Source organism: Pezoporus occidentalis, unplaced genomic scaffold (assembly GCF_034315485.1).
Source record: "Pezoporus occidentalis ecotype Australia unplaced genomic scaffold, CSIRO_AGI_Poc_V1 ctg106, whole genome shotgun sequence".
Taxonomy (NCBI): domain Eukaryota; kingdom Metazoa; phylum Chordata; class Aves; order Psittaciformes; family Psittacidae; genus Pezoporus; species Pezoporus occidentalis.
In genome coordinates this window covers 826909-848039 of record NW_026912843.1, presented here as the reverse complement: position 1 = coordinate 848039, position 21131 = coordinate 826909, and the positions used below count along the sequence as shown (strand labels likewise).

The window sequence follows — 21131 nt, the reverse complement described above, 5'->3', positions numbered from 1 at the left end:
TTCCAGCAGGTCTTGCTCATCTACAGAGACAGAAGCAAAGCTGTCTGCATTTCACTATAGCAGCATTTGGCTTTAGGAAGGCTCCCCTAGCCACCTTGTGCCTAGATTTCAAGCTGGGAGCACTGTGGTCCTACAGAGTCACAGTATTTGTGAAGGAGCTAACGCTGTCTCTCAGGTTCATCCATCCATTTGGGAGCCTTTTCCTTTATACCAAGAATATGACTGAAACTCCAGAAGTTTGGAGGTAAAATACTGTTCCCTTTAGATAGGCCTCAAAAGCCTCAACTGAAGGAAGACAGTCCCAAAAGCCTAGCCTCAGAAAGGGGAGGCTGAAGAAATACAAGCACTTTTTGGGAATACAGCATTAATCTTGGAAGGGAGAGCATTCAAAAGACTGAGAACCATCCCAAAACAAACCCTGACCTATATAATATAATAGGTTTTGTTTACTGAGGCATGAACAGATACTACATCACTGATTTAAGTGAATAGGCTCAGTGCCAAAGCTATCAATGGAAATTTATCTGCTTATGCTGCTGGGAAGTTCTGCTCTTTGCACAGCATTCAGTGAGGTGTAAAATGAGGACTTAATGTTACTTGCTTGGACTCATTTCAAAAGCAATTGCTGCACCTGTTCATACCAACACACACACAGAGCAAATGCTTCTATTTTTCACAGGGCCCAGTACAATAAAACCTGGATTGAAATAATAAAGCTACAATTTATATCCTTACCCATTTCTTTATTCTTTACTGATCACCTCCTTTCTAAAATGCATTCATTTTCCTAAAGAAAAAATAAGATCATATCTGTTTCTGCCTATTCAGACAATAAGTGATTCTTCACATCATCTCACCACAGAAATCTTTCTGTACTGCACAACACTGAACCCAAGCAACATACCCTGGCTCCTCTGAAGCCATCTCTTCCAAGTATTAAGAGTCCCCATTTCCTGCTTAAAGAATGATGCACAGAAGTCAACCGTATACCCCTCTGAATGCAATAAAATAATAAGAGGCAAAACAACTCAGATTTCTTCCCAGACAAATAGGAATTCTTATCTGCCCAGCCCAGGCAGAGAGAAGTGTTCCCTTCTGTGATTTAGCTCCAAGCCAATCTAAAGCAGTCAGAGTGGACTGGCTCCAAATACACTGTCAGAGTACAGGGACTATGCGGATGGGGGCCTGATTCTGTTAAGCAGTGAATATCCTCGGCTTCCACAGGGAGCTCATGCTGCTTTGAAGGGAAAGGGCATTTGGCAAAATCCAGCCAATTTTAACAAACAAACAGCACATGATGCCATGAAGCTATGGCAATAAGAAGAAAAATATTCATCTCCCTATAGCTATCATAATTTGGTTTCAGTGATTAGCTTCGAAGCAGCAGAGAAAGTGAGCAACTTGAGTGACATGCATAGGATTGCTTCATTCCTTAAGCCCCTTTCTACAAGCCATTCAAACACAGACAAATAAAACCAGCTCACCCATTGCACATGCGTGGACCTGGTGATCTCCAGATGTTCTTTCCAGTCAAGGCCAGGCTGGACAGAACTTGGAGCAACCTGGTCTAGTAGAAGGTGTCCCTGCCCTTGGCAGGGGGTGGGAAGTGGACGAGCTTCCCTTCCAGGCCAAATCATTCTGGGATTATAATTTTTCTAAGTGTGTGTACCATGAGTTTTTCTGATGCTCACCACATCTCACAGCTCAGAGATCCTGGGAGAAGAACAAGATGTTTCAGGCCCATCAGCTGCTATGGATAAAGCTTTCCATCAAGGAAGGCAGAATAAATTCTCCTGCCTTTTTTTTCTTTAATAGAGCAAATAAACTCCAAATATCATTTCCTACTTGTGTAAATATTCACTGAAGTGACTCTAATCAGGTGAGGATGGACTACATGAAGAAACCACCAGTTTTAGACTTTCATCATTTCTATCTTCAAGCCATACAACCTTTTACACTGCTATCTCTGAAAAAGAAGACACCAGCACATGTATCAAACTCTTAATAACCTTATGGGGTAACCACATTCAGGGCAAGGCTGGTACATTGATTAAGGCAGCAAAATTTTTCCTTGCTTGTCACAATTAAGAATGGCCAGTGCTACTTTGCATATGCTTATAGGCTGTTTTTTCAGGTTTGGTCAGAAAAAGGCCATCAGCAAGTCATCACTTACCTCAGCAAGAGATGAGGGGAAACTGAGGAAAGCTGGTTTCTCTTTTGCTATGGAAGCACTTCATACAACTTGGTACCAAGTGGTAAAATTAAAAGACAGAAGAGAGTAAAACTTGTCTACTTCTTGCAACTGATAGGGAAAAACACCCAACCCTATAGTAGCCTTAATTTTAAACAATATGTGACATTTCCAATTCATTCACAATAATTGCAATGGGAATGTCAAATATTTATGTCAAAGATTTTCTATGTCATTAAGAGTATTGATAAAAGATCACCACTGGATTATATTAAATAAGGTGTCTGAATCTTTCCAAAGGAGCCAAAAAGCCATATGTGTACATTTCAGTGAGATTAAGGTGTCTGTCTATCTTAGACTTCTGAGGAAGAGGAAAAAGTACCCTGACTGATTAATGTCTACTTTGGCTCTGAAATACTACATTTAATTATGTTTTGGTCTAATGGCTGGCATAGACTAGGAAAGGAAAGATGTAACCCCCTTCCTGCTCTCATCTACATCTGCCAATCACATCCGCAAATAGCACTACCATTTTTAAGATCCATTGGACCAAATCTTGAAGCCTTTTATTAGCAAAGAAATTTCCATTAACGGAGAGCGTTCCACACATGACAGCACTCCATACCTTGCATAATTCAGCTGCTGAATATAAACTACTGTTTCTAACTCTTCCAGTATTCAATTTTTATTATGCAAAGCATACTCCAGTGCATACAACAGCTCTTTTTAGGGCTTATCACTGCAAGATGACAAAGTGTCAGCTTTAAGCCACCCTTGAAGATTCCCCCTCCCTGTAAAGATGCCAATCTGAGATTCCGCAAGCAAAGGCATCTTGGTGTTCTATCACATGTCAGCAGCTATAAACAACAGCCTGGAGGGTGCTTTCCCTCCTTCTCCTGTAAACAAAGGAAGTCTTTATTCCTGTAGTAGTAGATCTTTCAAGAAAGCTGTGAATCCTGACTGCTACATGGCAGAGATAACTCTTGCGCCTGCTAAATAGAGTTCCTTAGAAATAAACCATGATGTTGGAGACATTTATTTGCAAGACAGTTAGACACCCTCAAACAAAACTCATTCTATAGCATACTATGCTTTTCAGATTCCTCTACACATCCAGCCACTGATGGAATTTCACCTCCAATTGTAAGGAAGCAGTCATGGTTATTCAAATGAAAGAGAGCCCTGTTTTAAATCGAATGAAGATTATTTCACTTTGCTTTTTTAGCACTGTAAATCTGTGGAAGCAGTAGTGACATGAGGTAGCTGGGACTGAATCTGATAAAACCAATAAATGGAAGCAGCATTCTTTGGTGATACTCACCAGCCATACAGAACAATAGCGGATTCCACTTTCCTGGTGAAAATAAGGATTCTCCCCCACAATATATCACAGCAGCCGTGCTGTCATCCAGTCAACATTTTAAGCTCCTCACAACCTTGTCTAAACACACAGAACTGCACTGTCCACTACTGTAAGTGCACCAAGGTCAGTGGAGATAGAGCTTTCTGCAAAGATCCCTGGGGTTTCTTATTTGCGCTTCCAGCTCCCCAACTTCCACTACAAGAGCTTCCTGCTGGTACACCAACACTCATTTCTAGCAGCCATGAACCACCTTTAAGGCAGGAACATCCAGAGGAAAAACTTCTGTACAGCTAACATTCATAGCTAGGACCACAGAATAAATCACGTTACAAACACTGGCAGAAGATAAACAGCTACACAATTACTGCACACACAAACACAGCAAATGCCCTTAAGAAATAACACACAAAGGAGTGTGATCAGCCCAGCCCAGTAGAAAAGTCAAGTGAAGGTAGTGAATCTACAGATAGGCTCACAATGTGTTTTGCACAGAAACCATCTTAGCATAATCATTGATCATATAAGTATAGTGGAATGTATAGTACCCATTTAAACCTTTTTACACCAGCCATTCTCTCCTGAAGAGCATGAATATTCATGAATACAGCACCAATGAATAAAACTCTTCGGAGACACATATATTTTGCTTTCAGTCACAAGACAGGCTGATACACATGCTGGATATGAAGTGTAATAATCACTTGTGCTCCTCTGCCTAACCCTATGTTAGTTATGAGACAATTCTCAGGGCTTTTTTGTTTGCCCCTCGCCCCTTTAAATGGATACAGCATTCCTCAGTTTTCTGCCTGCTTACACTCCTGATCCAGAAGCAAGTGAGAAGCCTGAGGTATTGCAATTTGAGGTTGTTACCTGCTGCTATTCAAAGCTCTTCAGCTGTGAGCTCTTCTCCCAGACCTCACATCAAGGGGCCCGGTTCCAAATCCCATCCCTGCTGGGCAAAGCTGATTACTCAGGGCAGACCTGTTTGTTACCATCTAGCTAAAAAGTAACAGACCAAGATAGATAAAATGGTGCAGGAAGGAGAAAAAAAAACAAACCCAAAATAAAAGAAATGCCCACACTTATGTTCCTTGGCCATTCCTTAATACTAAAGGGTCCACGCAGGAGCAACCACTCCTGCAGCACCAAACAGGAATCATTTTCAGCACCACTTCTGCCACCGTTGCCAAAGTCTCCTAGGCGCAGCCAAGCAGGCAGGAAGCTGCTTTCCAAACAGGACACCCAAAGATAATGCTAAACTCTTTTCACTGTCACCATTCCTTTGTAGCGTTATTTCCACGTCTTTCTACCCACAAGGGAAGTACAAGTGGTGTATGTACCTTTGTGCAATTACAGCTATTTTTCCTCTTTCTGTGCTCCAACAACAGGAGGGCATTTGCTGCCAGCTTAGCTGTCCTCAGGCTGTACACCTTTGTCATCCCCAGGAAGCCTGCCCGTAAGTCTGTACACTTCTTTGTTTGCTTTCTGATATGGTTATCAGCATTAACCATCATCAGTGTGATTTTTAGATTGCCTACATGGAGCAAGGAGGCAGCTTATCTGGACTGTAAATATGTGGATGTGATTAATCCCCACAATATGCTGCAGTGAAAAGCTGCAATAGCTTTTGAGGGAGCCTGAACAACATTTCAAGACAACATCTATATAACCTTTAAGGGAAGTTATCCCCCTGCCCCTTCAGCTCGCCTCTAACATCAGTACATCCATAAATGTAAACAATTCATCTGCAGCCACTGCACCCATGGCTTTTACTTAACAGGTACACGGACACACACACATTCAGCTGCCTTATCTTAGGCACCTCTCAGCAGCTCTTTTCTTTGACTCCCTGAAGTAAATCCCAGTGTAAGCAGCTCTGTCCTTGCAATGCAGTTCTGTTGCAATGTCTTACAACTTCAAAATTAGTGGTAAAAAGAAAACATAGTGGAAGAAAATCCAATATCTTACAGGATTCACCCAGAAAACACGTGTTCCTCAAATAAAATAGCTTTTGTGTTACTCAGAAGACAAGGCAGCAAGTTCTTGCATAAAGAAGAAAAGAACAAACTAAACAGGGTTTCCTTTCTTGTACTGTCAGTACTGGCACAGATGTGATCTGCAAATAATAGTGTGTGGGGTTTTAAATAGACTTTAAAAGAATTATCCAGGAAATCTGTGAATTTTCTCAAAGGTTCGTCTAAGCATTTCCTAAACCATATTTGTCCATTACTAAACTGCTTGGGCTAAGATATACATACTCTTTTAAAGTAAAAGAAATTCTTTGTTAAAACCTTCCCCCACCCTGAAGATTTTACCTCCATAAACTACTCATTTTTTTTGCCATTTGCATAAAGACAGAAATGAAATATAATCCTGCAGCTCAATTTTCAATATAAACCAGTAAAAAGCTATAATAAATTCTGCCAGTCACAGTTCAGCTCTCTTTCATAGGAGGTATTACACTGAAACAAATCAAAATGGTCCATAGCCTCTCTAAATTGCTTTTGAACATCATCCTTGAGCACCTCCAATTCTTTATCATTTATATCAAACCCAATTTCCATTGAGACTCCACTAGTAGTATGTTGTAAATCTGCCAAGTCCCTTGGAGACCCTTGGCAACCACTTTTGTCAATCTAGCACCTCCTTGGAAACTCTTGTTGTGAAAAATCAAAATCATCCTTATGCTTGGTGGAAATTGATATACTTGGAGTAGCTGAATGCAAATGTGAGAAAACAATCTTCCTCTGTGTCCTCCGAGTGTTGCTGTGAAGTAGAACCATCAATCTCCTTCTGCAGCCAGCCACAAAGATGAGATGCTACCACATGTATCTATGCACTGTCAGACAGTGCTGCTTCCTCACGAAGGCTAAAAGGCTGCTACAAGCACTTGAAAAGGGAGTTCTGAACCATAAAACACAGACAATCTCTATTTGGTTGTGTTCAGAAAAAACAGCAAAACCCTTCCTCTGCTCCTCAAGGGACCCAGGGCCTGCTTCACAACTAGCAAAAACTGCTTTTGGTCCATTCAAGTCACCTTACCTTTCCAAGGTAAGCATTTGGTCCCCTTTCCTGCTGTTTTCTTCAGAAATATTCATTCTTGCTCCCTTCTCAACTACACATGCTGCTGATTGGAATGTTATTACATTCAATGCAGCAACCGTCTTACATGCCAGAGTTTTTGTAGGCTTAGGGGGTTTTGGCAGGATAGGGAGAGGGCAGCAGCTGCATTTCCTAGCAGACCTGCGCTCCTAAAATCTATTCAGCAACAGGGTGTTAATCATTACTTCATAATCACTTGATTCCTACAGCTTTAGTACAGTAAACAAGGTGTAGCATCTAGTGCACAGCTACACAAGACCTTAGCAATCATCAGCAGCTTTCGGATTCAGTAGAGCTCAGCTAGGAAAGTTCACCTAAAGAATAAGGTGAAAGTCAATACATTTGGTAATCTGGATGACTCTCTGCAGAATGACAGCACCAGCTTCCCTGGCTTTCACCTGTGTCTGTTATCCAGCCCCTTAAACTCTACCTTGTCCAGAAAAAGCCTAAGTTGAAAAGACCCCATCCTATAAACTCAGTCCCTGCCTTTATTGAATTTAGCACCGTTTTGACATTGACAATCCCTGGGTGCCATGCAACACACCTACGAACATCAACATCATAGCACTACAGAGTCAGCACATTCCTGAGCACTTCAAGCCAGCCTGCTGCATTGAGACATTCATACATGGGCCCATAGTTTTGAAGAAATACTTAGGTTTTAACTGTGATAGTACCAGATAGACAAGTGACAATCCACAACTGCGCCACAGCTACATGTCCACCAAGTACCAGATGACCACCTTGTGATGGTGACAAGCCATTTCCGGCTGGGTGCATTACGTAGACCAAAATCAAAGTTACAATTGACATTTAACTCCAGACTGTTCACTTTGTCCTAAACCGAAGCACTTCCTAACCCAGGCAGTCATCTCAAGCAGCATCAAAAGAGAGCAGGAGCATAACTGACAGTAGGAAAACATAAGAACTGAGGAGTATACACACACACTTTAAATATACATTCACAAGCACACATTGTGACGTGCTGTATTTATGTGTATACATAAGCAGGCACATGCGAGCCTAACTTGGGCCATGGACACCCGGCAGAAGGTCCCACTGACACAACAGCCATACACGAAAGGACCATAGGGCACAAGAAGTACTGCTCAAACTGGGTTCAGGGGAAGGGCTTAGCCAAACTGGTGGATAACTGACAGCACTGGCATCAGGTTTCACTCAGCTGGGAGTCTCACTAATATCCAAGGCAATGCCTAATGCCAAGTTTAGTTCATTTACTAAATTCAACATATATTTTGTATTAAAAAAGACTAAGGGTTTCCCACAAGAATTATTACGCATTCCCAGAAAACGTTAAAGGGTTACAAAAGAAATGACAGACTAATGGCTTTAAGCATATCAGAGTGTAGTGCCACTAGTCCCTTATTACGTTTAGGTGGTCTAAAATGAAACTGTCTATGCATGACAAAGCAGGCATCTTGGCTGTAAACAGGCACCTCAGATGATGTTGCAGTTTGTCCTGGCTGTACAAAAAAACCCCAAACCCAGAGAAGCTGATCCTGGTTTTTGAATTGGCAATAAACCCAGGTACTCAGCTGGGATGCGGTGGCAGGATCTAAGACCAGAAACAGGAAATAGTAGTCAAGAATAAACGGAATGGATATCTGAGCACCACATTTGAGATAACCCACACCAATGAACAAAGTCACATAACCCTGCAAATAACTCTCAGAGGGCGCAACAGCCTCGCATTTCTATGTGCTCTCTGATGCATTTTTGACCAATAACACCTCTTCCTCAAGATAAGTATTTTCTTAGAGCAGACACAGAAAACCTCACTAACAGTTCCTAAAGTTCTGATACTTTTAAGGGAGATTTAGACAACACCCAGAAATTCAGACAGCATGAGGTAGGTATGAAACAACATACACAATCTCCAAAAAGCTTGCAAGATCAGTAATTCCACAATATCTTCTTTAGCAGAAGTTTTCCAGCCAGATACCTTGCAGTAAGTCTTAGGTGTCAACAGCATGGGGTTGTTTTGTTGTTGAGGTGTGGGACTTTTAATAGTTGCCAGAATGTTGTATTCTGACAAACTTCTCACAGTGAAGAGATCCTAAAGCAGAGTATGAGCATCTCTTGAAATCACAAGCCAGGGCTCACCTGCAATGAAGCAGTGCTTCTCCAAGCAGAACACTGATAAACCTTTGTTGGTTTATGCTGGTGAGGATCTGGGCTACTGGGACAATAACTAGAATTTCTCTGCTATTATTCCAGGACACAGAAAAATCTGGCTGCAAATTATAGCAAAACCAGTCCTGCTCCATTAATTTTTATGCAAGATTGCAGACAACTGTAGGAGCCCACTAGTGCCATGCTAACCTGGCAGATGTTGCCATTCTCAAAAGTGTGATTTTCATATATTTAAAGGAAAAGGGAGCACAACCCCTCTGAAAAACAGAACCCCATGGTCCTGCTCACGCAGAATTCTCCCCAGATTAAGACCTGTGTGTTTCATCTTGTCCAAGCCTGGTGAAATGGCCAATGCTGCACCCATCCTCTTGCCTATCAGTGACTGTGGTATTCCTTAATTGCAATATTTTGCACAGTTATGCCATTGATTAGGTTCATCCTCACCAAGCTGGTACAAAAATGAACTTTTCAGTGACATACCAACAACAGCCATGAAGAGGTACACTGTGGTACTGTGCAGCCAGCCAGGTGACAAGCCACCATACGAAACATTATAAAGATGAAATTTCTTTTTCCTAAGGCCTTCCTTCTATTGTCACTCTTAACTCAGGGCACTCACCCATAAAGCCTCAGTTCCAATACTTTTTAACTCACATCAACACAACAGTTAGGACACTGGCAGCTCAATAGGGAAAGGCTGTGAACCTAACAACACTCTCAAGCAGCTCTGACCCCTTCTTCTCCCCTCCCATGCAAAAGTCAACTCCTCTCACACTAACAAAATCCCTCTGGATTTAGCCCAGCTGATAAACTTCTCTCGCTTGTGAAGTGAAACACACAGCACAAAGCACAAAGTTTATGAGGAATTCAAGAACTCTTGCAATCAATATGCAGCACAGATCTCTGCACTACAGCAGTTACATTATCTTGTGTGGCACATGCACTGTTCCCATGGCAACCAGCATCCTTCATCCAATTCCATTATTACAGCTATTTGAGGCTTTCAGAATCTCTGGTGTCCAAGCCATGGCTCAGAGCTACTTTGTGCTAATAAGCCTCAAGAACAGACACAAGAAGAGGAGAAAATACAGCAAACTGGGTTTTGCTCCTCTATAAGCATCATGGAAAGCAAAAGGTGGCATGGGAAATACAATTCAATCAGCTAAGGGGAAGTGACTCTTATATAACTGCCTTCATTAAGGGAGACGAACATAGTGCACATTCACCGCAGCGTTTGCACTCCAGCACAGTTAACAGTCACCTCATCCAGTTTGCTGATGAAGAATGACTTTGTATTAGCTATGAGGAAACAAAAAATCTTACTGTACATTTATTGCAGTATTGATTTCTCCATCGCTAATATCAAATATATCTTGATCTCTTAAAAGGACTGAGTTTGTAACTATCTGCAGAACTGTTCAAGAAGATGATTTGATTGTGATTTTTTTATCATGCCTGATATTTAAACTTTAAAGGGTGATTATCAAAACCTATAATCTTCATAGAATAATCTATACTTTGTTTATATAAATTGTCCCCAGATACATTAAGTAAGCTTTTTCTATCAATATTACCAATTTTTTTTTCCCCTAGCATTTCAGCATTTCCACATCAAAGCATTACAGCAACTTCATTATGCTTTGCACGGCTTAATACAAAGTTTCTCTTGGTCACCAACCAGGGAATTTCAGGCAGAAAATAAATAACCTAATTTATTAAAGAGACCCTTGACAAATCATCCCTAAGTTGCTAGCTAGAGGTTTTATCCCTGTGCAGTACACATGGGTCAGTAGGAACAGAAATGCTTTGAAGTTGGAGGGTTTGAAGGCTCTTAAAAAGAAACGCTAGAATAAAGAAAGAAGGCCCTACACTAGAAAATGCCCTTACGACTGACAGAGAAGACTGACAGGCTGCTGCATCCAGTTGATCTTTAGCTACACCTAAGCTTCACTGTGCTAAGCACCTGTTCAGAAAGAGCAGTGATTCTTCAAGTGGCTTGAACACCATCAGGTCACCTCATTCAGCATCAGGTCAGGTGTACCCGTTGCTGTTGAAGGCAGGCAAGGTCAAAAGCAAGGTCAGTCTTCAGAATAGATCTGTTGGGGAGATGAGGGAAAGCAGTTGGTGCCATTCTCACAAGCCCCTGTCCATTCACAGAGCATCCAGATCAACAAAGCCAGTTTCACAGAGCCCCTGTGAACAGCTGAAACCACAGGGCTCAGGAAGCTCACTGCAAGAGGAGCCTTTTCCCCCTTCCATTGCCACCACACTCCAGTCCTAGAGTAAGCACTGCATCCCACACTAGCACCCAGGAGAGTCCCAGCAGGTCTTGTTCTTTCAAGCTGGAGAGCAGTGGTGCAGGAAAGAGTAACTAACATTACACTTGGAGTATGATTTTCAAGCCTAGGTGATACAGATTCAAATACTAGGTTCTACAGAAAAGAGATTTAAAAAAAACCCACCCCTACTACTACTGGTAAATGAATGTGCTACACATTGAGGAAAGGCAAATAGAGCATTACATGCTCACAGCTCCTGCATCACCAGGGGTCTGTGGTACTGTTTGTCCCCTGGAAGCCTCCTGACCTGCCCATGCCCTCACTTGCTGCTGCAACCCACTGTTGCATCAACTCCGTGCCTGGGATCAGTCTCCAGGCTGACTGCCTGTCCAAACAGGTCAACTCACTCCAGGACAGGGAATAAAGCATGATTACTATCTGAGAACACAGCTTCTGTAAGATACAAGTGTCTTTACGTCTGAGGCTGAAGACATGCTGCTATTCAGCTCTAGGACAGATTTTGAGTTCTGCTCGTGTTTGACAGCTAGTGAAATCAATGGAATTAAATTCAAGTAATTTTTACTACTTAAGCCCACAAAGAAGCTTAACATATTTAATCATACAGCTTTCTGCTATTAAACAACTTGCGAGAGGAAGAGGAATGAAATTTTCCATCTACATCTTCCCTTTGGAACCTGCATAACAAGTTTGCACCTCTAATATTCACGCTTGTGATACTGAAAAGCTCTGGTTTTGCAGAGAAGATATGGAGGGATAATCCAGGAATGCTTAAACTGCTCTTCCCCTTTTCTGTCCTTCGACCCAGGGATAGCTGCTTATGTCCAGTTCAAATGCAGGTCCTGTATCACCTTCCTCTACGTGACCAGCAAAGGACGCTAAAACAGGACTGCTAGGTGAAGCAAACCAGTAGATGCAGCTGCAGAAGGTGACATTGTGTTACCCTGAAACCCATCTGCTATGCTAGAGAGGATTTGTCACACAAAAGCAGCAAGATCCTTGAGGAGTGATATTCTTTCAGAAATGTTAAAACCCCATGCAAATAATCCCAGTTAATTTTAATTTCAGAAGGTTAGATAGTCCTCAGAATTTTCTGTAATTGCATATTCCTCAGAATAGACTCCTCGGGTTGCTCTGTAATCAAATCATAATTAAAGCATCTGTGTCATTTTATCTATCCCTTCCTGCTATTTACAGAAGGCAACAAAGATGCAGCATGCAAAATTTCCAGCATCAAGGCTCATCATCAGAGCAATAATAGGGATTTGTGCTCGTGTGACTGTCTGAGTGTCTCCTTGGGCTTTCATTAGCCTTTAAAAACAACTGAGGAAGAGAAGAATACTAAACAGTGCCCCCCTTGTTGTATCCACAACTGGAGGCCATGTTTTATCCCTGTAACACTTGTTTTTCAAACAGCTGCCTCATTTCATCTCAGCTTCACAGGGAAAAGTCTTAGAGTGGGGAAATAGCTGATGCAGTCTGAAATGAAGAGGTACGTTAAACAGCAGTATCACCTCAATGGAGAAAAATCTCTGAGCACTGTGTCAGTTGTCAGACTGAGTCTCCACTCCATTTCAGCCAAACAACAAAAGAACAACCAACAAGCAACTGTGCTCCCCTGAGCTGTAGCACAGAACACCAAATTAACCAGCTCTAGGGCTCAGCCTGGTGAAGAGCTGAGGGAGCTACCTGCAAGGGAATGTCACAAGGTACATTCCACTGTCCCACTCCCCTCCAACACACACTGCTTGAAGTGATGAAAACACTGAGCAAACTTCTCTGGGAAAACAGTTTGCATCTTGGGCTTAGTTTTATACATTTTACTTCAGAGGGAGGGAAAAACAAAATGCCGAATTTCTTGCACAGGCAGAATTCAAGCTCAGACTGGGACAATTTCCTTCGGCATAAAAGGAATACATTAATCCATAACTGAAAGCAGATATTTTTCACAAAAAAATGTTGTGATGTATTCATTCATCACCAACAGGACTTTTTCTTATTTTCTACCTAGATTTCAGTTTTGTTACACACTTTTATAAGGTTATGGAATGAACCTCAGCTGTGCAGGCATTGTTCAATAAGCAGTTGATACCAGCTGTATTCCTAAGTACTGATTTTTCACTGTGCACTTTTCATTATAACATCATTCTAATTAAACTTTGAAATAATTGTTATTTTACACAGAAAAGGTTCAATTTGCACAGAGATCATTCCAGGACTGCTTCAGACTAAAATCGGCAATAAGCTTGCTAGAAACATATCACAGCTTTTAAAACAAAGATCAAAACTGGAATAAAATCGAAATTTTTCCAGCTTAAAAAAAATAAAAAATAAAGAAAGAAAATCACACAATTATTCTTAAATAACTTCTAATTTGGGATGATGAAGTCTTTCATAAATGATTTTGAGGGAAAAGTGATTTTTGAACAATTAATACGAAAATATGCTTGATTTAAGTCTGAAATAGAAAGCCTTTTAATACCTAACAGAGTGCTAGCTACTGGTGTGGAAGGCCCACATCTGAATTTGATATTATTTCTTCTAGTTGTTTTCTTTCTTCTCATTTTTTTTTTTCTGGTGATTTGTTCTTTTATTTTAAAATGAGACAATAGTAGCACACCGGAATTCCTACAGAGCAGACAAACAGAGGACTTGTGAGACACCAATGTGATAACTTACTGCCCTGCATCAATCACAGCTGAAGTCAAAGGACTTTTGCCTGTTACAGCATGTGGTTTCCCTGTATCCCATGGAGTTTGTCCGTCACTGAACTGTCATTAACACAATAAAAAGCAGAATTATCATCAAGAGTGGCATTTTATGCACATTAAAGTCCGACTAGAGCAGCAACGTGGAAACATCGGAACGTTAATGTGAATGTCCGGGGTCTGTTTCCTTGGGGGAAAGCCAAGGCAGGACCTCTCAAGCTGACATTGTTCCAGCAACACTTGTGTGAATGGCAGCAGCATTTAGTCCTTGGTTTGCAGATTACATCAACTCTATTGTGGACATGGTCAGCACCTCCTGTGTGCACAAGCTTGCATGTTGGCCAGATCTTGAACAACTAAAATTGTTGCAAAACACTTTAATGCAAAAATTAGGAAACCAATAAAGGGTTTTTTGGAGAGTAGCAGTTTGTTGTTCACGTTACACTGTGTGACTTCCCTTCTTCAAATGCCTGTGTGATGGGAAGGAGAGTACATATACAAATAGTATTTTTTAATGATGTTACTTCCTAGTACCTCAGGGACGAAACCTTCTCTGCATTCTGCAAATAGCAAAGAAGATCCAGATGTAGATCAATCTACCTATCAGGTTACCTTCCAATCTGACTGAATGGAACACATTGCAGATATCCAGCTGCTGGTGTTGCCCTTATAAAAGGAAAAAAAAAAAAAAAAAAAAGACAGAAAAAAGCTCTAATAATCCACTTGGTATGTCATTCTATTCTCACACAAAGCTTGTGATAAAAGCAGAAGCTGGAGCTGAAACACTGGTTTATCCTCCTACAATCAAAGGACATGGTTCTGGAAACAGGGGCACAAAATATCTGTCACTAAAAGCAATGAAGCCAGCCAATTGTGGGGGCTTTAAGCCAGATATCAGATAATTCACCCAGGATATGAATGCTGCTTAGTCTTGAGGTAAATAACAAAAATCTCAAGGCTACATTTCTTATTGCTGTTTGTACAACAAAGACTTCATTGCCTTGTCTGCTGCTTTTTAAGCAAGATCTGTCATGACTGTGAAAGCATTTGCAACCTTTCTCCACTTGGCCAAGTCGCCTGTTCAAAGAGGTCAGGACTGCAGCATCAACCTTCCATCACAAGCATTCAGACAGGCTCTGAGGTGCACTGCTTTCAGCATTTTATGTAACCAAATGTGTCACCATATTAAAAGCACAACCATGCGAATATCACAGATGACCGTCTAACATGCAGTTGAAAGGCACGGATATAACCCCAAGTCCAAATTCATTTTTCGTTTCCAACATTCAAAGCAAGCATGAGTTAGAAGAAATCATGGTAAGCAGCAAATCCTAAGATAACTTGAAAAGAAATTGTCACCAAGGATTCTCTTCAGAGATAATATTTTTTTTCTGAATCACTCGTTCGTAGTTGAGTCATCCCAGAAAGCATCTAAAGCTTGTGGAAATTTGTCACTGCATATAGAATAATGAGTGCAGAATTCTTGCAGATTATTTACAATTTTCCTTTTTGCATCTGTGGCTTCAATTGCACTTAATGCACTTACACCGTGAACAGATTGAAATACACAGTTAAAAACATCTTTCCCCACCACCTTCCTACTTGTTCCCTGTTCAATTAGTATTCTGTTACACCTAATAGTGCCATCAATGCTGCAGTACTTTATCAGTAATAGAAGCATCACATCAGCAGTCAGTATCTTCAGTAAATACATTACCCACCAACTCCTCCCCCCCAACAAATCCTTTACTTCTGAAACGCGCTTTAGGAGCCCATGATATTCATGGCTCAAGTAAGATTGGTGTACGCAGCCTCCGAATGCTACTAGACTTGGCTTTCAACTTTACCACACAAAACTATGTGTTCAATAAAGCAGATATGACAATTGCCTCAATTTCTCCCTTTTTCACATGCATATGAAACAGTAAGATTTAGGCACCTAAAACACACACAGCCCTACCCCAGAATATTTCAACTCACTGGGTATGAAGTGAGTCATGATCACAGAACAGCTATTTATCATGAAAACAACTGCCTCCATTTTTTGTTTACCCACGCTATATGAACACATATAATACAAAATAAACTGTAAAATCTAGCAGCTCATGCTGACCATCACCAAATGACATCACTTGTGCCTTCTACCTCAGAAGAAACAAAAACTGTTGTTTTCTTATACATTCTATAAACTCTAAAAAATTAGAGGAGTTCCCTATGATGCCAGTGTTGATATTAAAATGCTTCAAGCTTACCACTGGTTAAATTATGCTACTAGAAAAAAAGTAAGTAATGAAATACCGAGCTATCAATGCTTATCACAGTATTAACGTGGCAACTCCTGATAAAATTTCATGCAATATTAGGATTAAAATTTATTCTGGCAACTGAAGGAAGGTATCAGCATATGTTTTCTCTGGTCCCCCTGCCCCACCTAAAGTATTTAGATTCACGCACATTAAGTGGCTTGATCCTCAACAGTGCTGAGGTGTCTTTGAAATTCAAGTCATTTTTGCACCTCCAGGCAAATTCAGTAACTCCAGGTGTTAAATCACTGCCCTTCATATCTAGATCTCCACATTTAAAGCATAAGGTGTTAAATTCCTCAGATTTTGGAGAAGTCAGGATCAGCCACTGCCCCTTTAATGTTCCACCTCATCTCCAAAAGGAATGTCTTTTTACTAGAGCTCAATGTGATTCACTGGAATTTGCCAGGCAGGTCAGGAAATCCCCTGAAGCAGAGGAAGAATATTAAAGAGATGGGACATGTATATCAAATCTCATTACTGTTCTCTTATGAGAATCAATCAAGTGAAAGGACACAATGATGTCATTATGACATCATTTACTTTGGGATTAGAAATTCATAGCTACTTAGCAACTGAAGCTGTCCAATACATAAGTAAGAGATCCAGTGGAAGATGTTATCACCTGACCCACTTACTGCAAGAGAAATATTTGTCAATTCCTGTTTCAAGAATTTGTAAGACACACCAGAACTTAAGAACCCCACCATTTCGAGGGCAGAATATTAGAAATACAGCATTTTCTGCCTTTTTAATTAACATTCAGGTATAATTTTTACCCCGTAACAGCCAATACCCGCGTTCCCATCTTCCTTTTCACCTTCTCCTAGAACTAAACCCTAAACATGCCAACAGAAAAAGCTTGTGCTAAACAGACTTGGTTGTTTTAAGAACTACAATCTCCATCAGAAACTAAGACCTCGTACAGTTAAGGAGCTCCAACATAATTGTGTGAAAAGCAGAGCTTAGAAAGCAGGTTTATTTCAATAAGCTGAAAACATCCAGCCGAGATGCTCCGGGATCTGTGAGAAATTCCAACGAAAATACAAAATAAAGAGCTTTGTGCGTGGAAAGAGAATTGGTCACGCTACTTCTGAGGCTATTTCTGGGACCTGAAAAGGGTTTGATGCCCGCAATCTATGCCTGACCTGATTTCCTTCAAAGTTCACTCCCCTCTGCTGAAAACACCGTTTAGACGAGTTCTAAAGCAAAGATAAAACGTGAACCGAAATCATAACTAAGTCTTTAAATCCGTTCTCAATCTCCTACAAACAGCACTAGCTTGGCACTTGGGGTTTTCAAACCCGTGCTCTGCTACCAGCTCAGAGTACAGCAACACATTTTAGCATCAAACGAAAGGAAACGAAACACTCCATCTTCTGGACATAACTTTTATTAGAACGGGGCTGGGTGAGATTTCCAATGAATCGAAACACCTCCGCTGAGGGCAACGCAGGGCGCTGAAGGACGCCGCTGCAGGCGGGCTCCGCCGGCACGCCGCGGCTCTGCGTTCCCTTCCGTTGCCCGCCGACCCGAGCCTCACGGGCAGGGGGGAGCTCAGCACCCCTCAGGGCTCCGGGAGCGGAGCCCGGCGCCGGCACCGCCCGCAACAGGCCGTTTCCCGGGCCGTTTACCTCAGCGGCTCCGCGGGGCCGCCTCGCCTCGCCTCACTTCACCTCACGTCCCCTCTCCTCTCCCCACAGGGCTTCACCGAACTCCGAGGAGACTGCGCCTCAACCTCCTTCCCCCGAGGGCGGCCGTGGTGCCGCGGTCTCACCGGCAGCAGCCCGCCCGCGGGGCTCCGCGGGATCCCCCCCGCCGGCTCGGTTCGCCTCGCCTCAGGGTGCCGCGGAGCGGGCACGGAGCGAAGCTGGCGCTCAAACGCGCGCACCCTACCTGCTGCCGCGGCGGAGGAACGGGAGGCAAGAGGACGGGAGGCAGGAGAGGAGACACCGCCGCCGCGCACCGACCCGTCCCACTGCACCGGCGCTGCCCGCCCCGGCCGATAGTAATGTTCATTTAAAGCTCGGCGCCCGCCGCTCCGCCGCGCCCTCCCCACGCAGCAGCGGCCGCGGCCCGCCCCGCCGCGCCCCGCCCACAGCCCGCCCCTGAGGAGACGGCCCGGCCCCAGCAGCTGGGGCCTCGGTTGGCCGCGGGTCCGGGCTCACCGGCTTAGCCCCTTGCTTCTAGTCCCGGGCCCTGCTGCGGAGAGGTGCGCGGGTCGGGAAGGCCGGGCCCGTGCCGGAGATCCGCTTCCTTGAGCCGCGGTTCGGTGGCCGCTGGTTGCCTTGAGGCCCAAGCTGTCAAAAGTGGAACAAAGAAGTTAAGAACGGCGAGTCTGAGAGCTGCTGGGGAGGATCAGGGGTTTCTGGCAGTGTGTGTTTCCAAGTGGGACATGGCTTCAAGCAGGGCAGTTAGATCTGTGTTTTGAAAGCGCTGGGACACAGATACATTCCCAAACTCCCTCAAAATGTCCGCATGTCAGAAACGGCCAGAATCGCCCCATTTCCAGGATCCTTTGGGATCTGGTGTTTTCTCAGTGTAAGGTTTGCAGTCAGAAACCCCTGGCCACGGCTCTCCAGGAGACACCTTCCCAGCCGGGGTTAGCTCACTGCTGTGGTGGCACACTGGAGCAACAACAGAGCAGGTCACACAGTGCCTCGCAATTACAGCCACGTCCCAGGCACCAAGGAACACGAACAGGTAGAAGAAAACACAGCGGTGCCTTCAACTGTCCAAGTGATGCGATGGAGTGAGTGAATGGCAGTGACAACTGGCCAGAGGTCTGAACCAAAGCAACTCCTTCTTGAGGGTTTTCCAAGGTAAGCTGGTTTCTCTTGTGGATTAAAGTAGCCATCACTGCAGCCGAAGAATCAGCCCCTTGTCTTGACCTGTATGTTTCACTGCATTAAAACACAGCCTTGGTGGTTTAGATGAAGAAGCACTCACAGCTCTACCAATATCTCTTATGATACACAAAATTGGTAACAAAACCAGCAACATCCACTGCACTGCCATGCGCTTGTTGAGTGGAGACCAGCCTCCTCCTTTTCCTCCCACGAAGGTCTGCTGAGGTTTTTTGGTATTCACCCCATCAGTTAATTGTGAACCCACCCCAAATGTTTCTCTATCATCTTCTCAAAGTCTTCATTGCTGTATGTGAACTTAAGGATGACATGTGAACTAGTGTTTAATGCATGATAATCATACAACAACAGAAATGCAAACATGAAACTTATTACCAGGACATGCAGATAGCATACATCTCATGAAATTGGCTAAGTACCATTTTGAAACCCAGCTAATTGTGCAGGGATTGCCAGATTGCTCAAAATCGTCAATGACTTGCTTGTGAGTTTTCATGTAGAAAATATGTTAACAGAGTTTAACTCTGTTGCCCATTAATTACAAGGAGTATTTATGCTGAGACAGATAACTGGATTGTCCTGTAATACACCATAATAATCAAGATTTTTCTTTGCCCATGTGGCTTGAAAAGGTGATAGCTAATGATATCCTGTCTTGTTCATACAGTGGCAATGAATGACTACTGCTTTGGCACCTCTACTGTTATTTCAGGATTATAGATTTTGCTACTGATTAGCTCCTGATTAGCCCTTGTCTTCATCATAGTCCTATTGTCCTTGTGTTTCTGCCAAGTATTGGTTTGGATTGGCTTGACATTTTTAAAATACAGGATATATTCGGTTGTTTAGACCTGCTCTCAAAGTATTACTGAATGTTCAGTTCACTTGAGGATGCATCTTAAACTGGAGCGCTAAGGAGGCTCAAGGGACACCTTCTCACTCTACAACCACCTGAAAGGAGGTTGTAGCAAGGTGGGGTCAGTCTCTTCTCCCAAGTTACAAGTGGTAGGACAAGAGGAAACGGCCTCAAATTGTGTCCAGGGAGGTAAGGACTGGAGATTAGGAGCAACTTCTTCACTGAAGCATTGTCAAGCACAGGAACAGGCTGTCGAGGGCAGTGGTGGAGGTATTTAAAAGATGTACAGGTGTGGCAGTTAGGGACATGGTTTAGTGCTGGACTTGGCAGCGCTGGCTTAACAGCTGGAATTGATCTTAAGGGTCTTTTCCAACCTAAATGATACGTTCTTGTGAATTGGTGCTGTAGTATCACAGAACCAAAATGCCAGCCCATATTGCCTTCCTTCTGCCTTCCTTCCCAGTCTTCCCACCTACAGCTTTTTCCTGACTGTATCCCGTGAAAGGAAGTGTGTGATTTATTTTGGAGGCAGTGTCATAATCTCTAACTATTTAAGCTTTAACTGCTAGGAGAGCTGTGACATGGTACAGTGGAAAGGTCTGTTTAAAATTGGATGTCACACTACAGTTCATTGACTTGAAAAAGATCTGTTGCTCTTCCATCATAACTCAAAGGCTTGGGAGGGCTGCGTTATACTGGCTTACAAGGCAGGTGAACATGTCCAAACTAACTGCAGGCTGAAAGCAAGGACAATACAGCATGGTTTTCAGCACAAGCAGCACAAGCTTGTGGTGCTCTTGACACTTACACTACTCGTGGTACCTACATGTGAAGGTTCCTTCCTGTTCACTGAACTTTCTGAGTATCTGATTTGTAATGCTGTTGTATGCTGCTGAATTCCTTAAAAACATCTAAGAAAAGGGAGCTCCTGTTCAAAAAAACTCTTGTAGGGGAGGAAAACTACGGTTTCCCGAGTTTCCCCTGTGATTATTTATAAATGTGCTAGGCTTTGCCTGCTGTGTTGGCAAGCTGATGACTCAGAAGCACATATTTAGGGGAATCTGTTGAATGTATGGTTCCTGGATGCACAGACCTGCCTCTCTCGGGGTGTCACTGTGCGCTGACTCCCCTGAGGGTGTATTGCTAACGCAGGCATCTCTGGCAGAAAGATAGGGTGTAAGTTTGGAGCAGACCCACTGCTTAATTGGGTCTGTGAAAAGACCTGAGATTCCTATGTGAGACAAGCTTGTCAATGGGACTGAGCTGTCACTTCCAGGAATTTAGTGTAAC

At 42.9% G+C, this 21131-nt stretch overlaps 1 protein-coding gene across 1 annotated transcript in view; it reads right to left on the bottom strand.

The window, feature by feature from the left end:
• Nucleotides 1–18107, bottom strand: part of SLC6A1 (solute carrier family 6 member 1) — a 60603-nt gene extending 42496 nt beyond the window's left edge. Inside the window, exon 1 of the mRNA XM_062620213.1 lies at nt 18015–18107. The gene's annotated coding sequence lies outside the window, so the exon portion shown is untranslated. The remainder of the gene's footprint in view (nt 1–18014) is intronic.
• Nucleotides 18108–21131: the final 3024 nt, after the last annotated feature.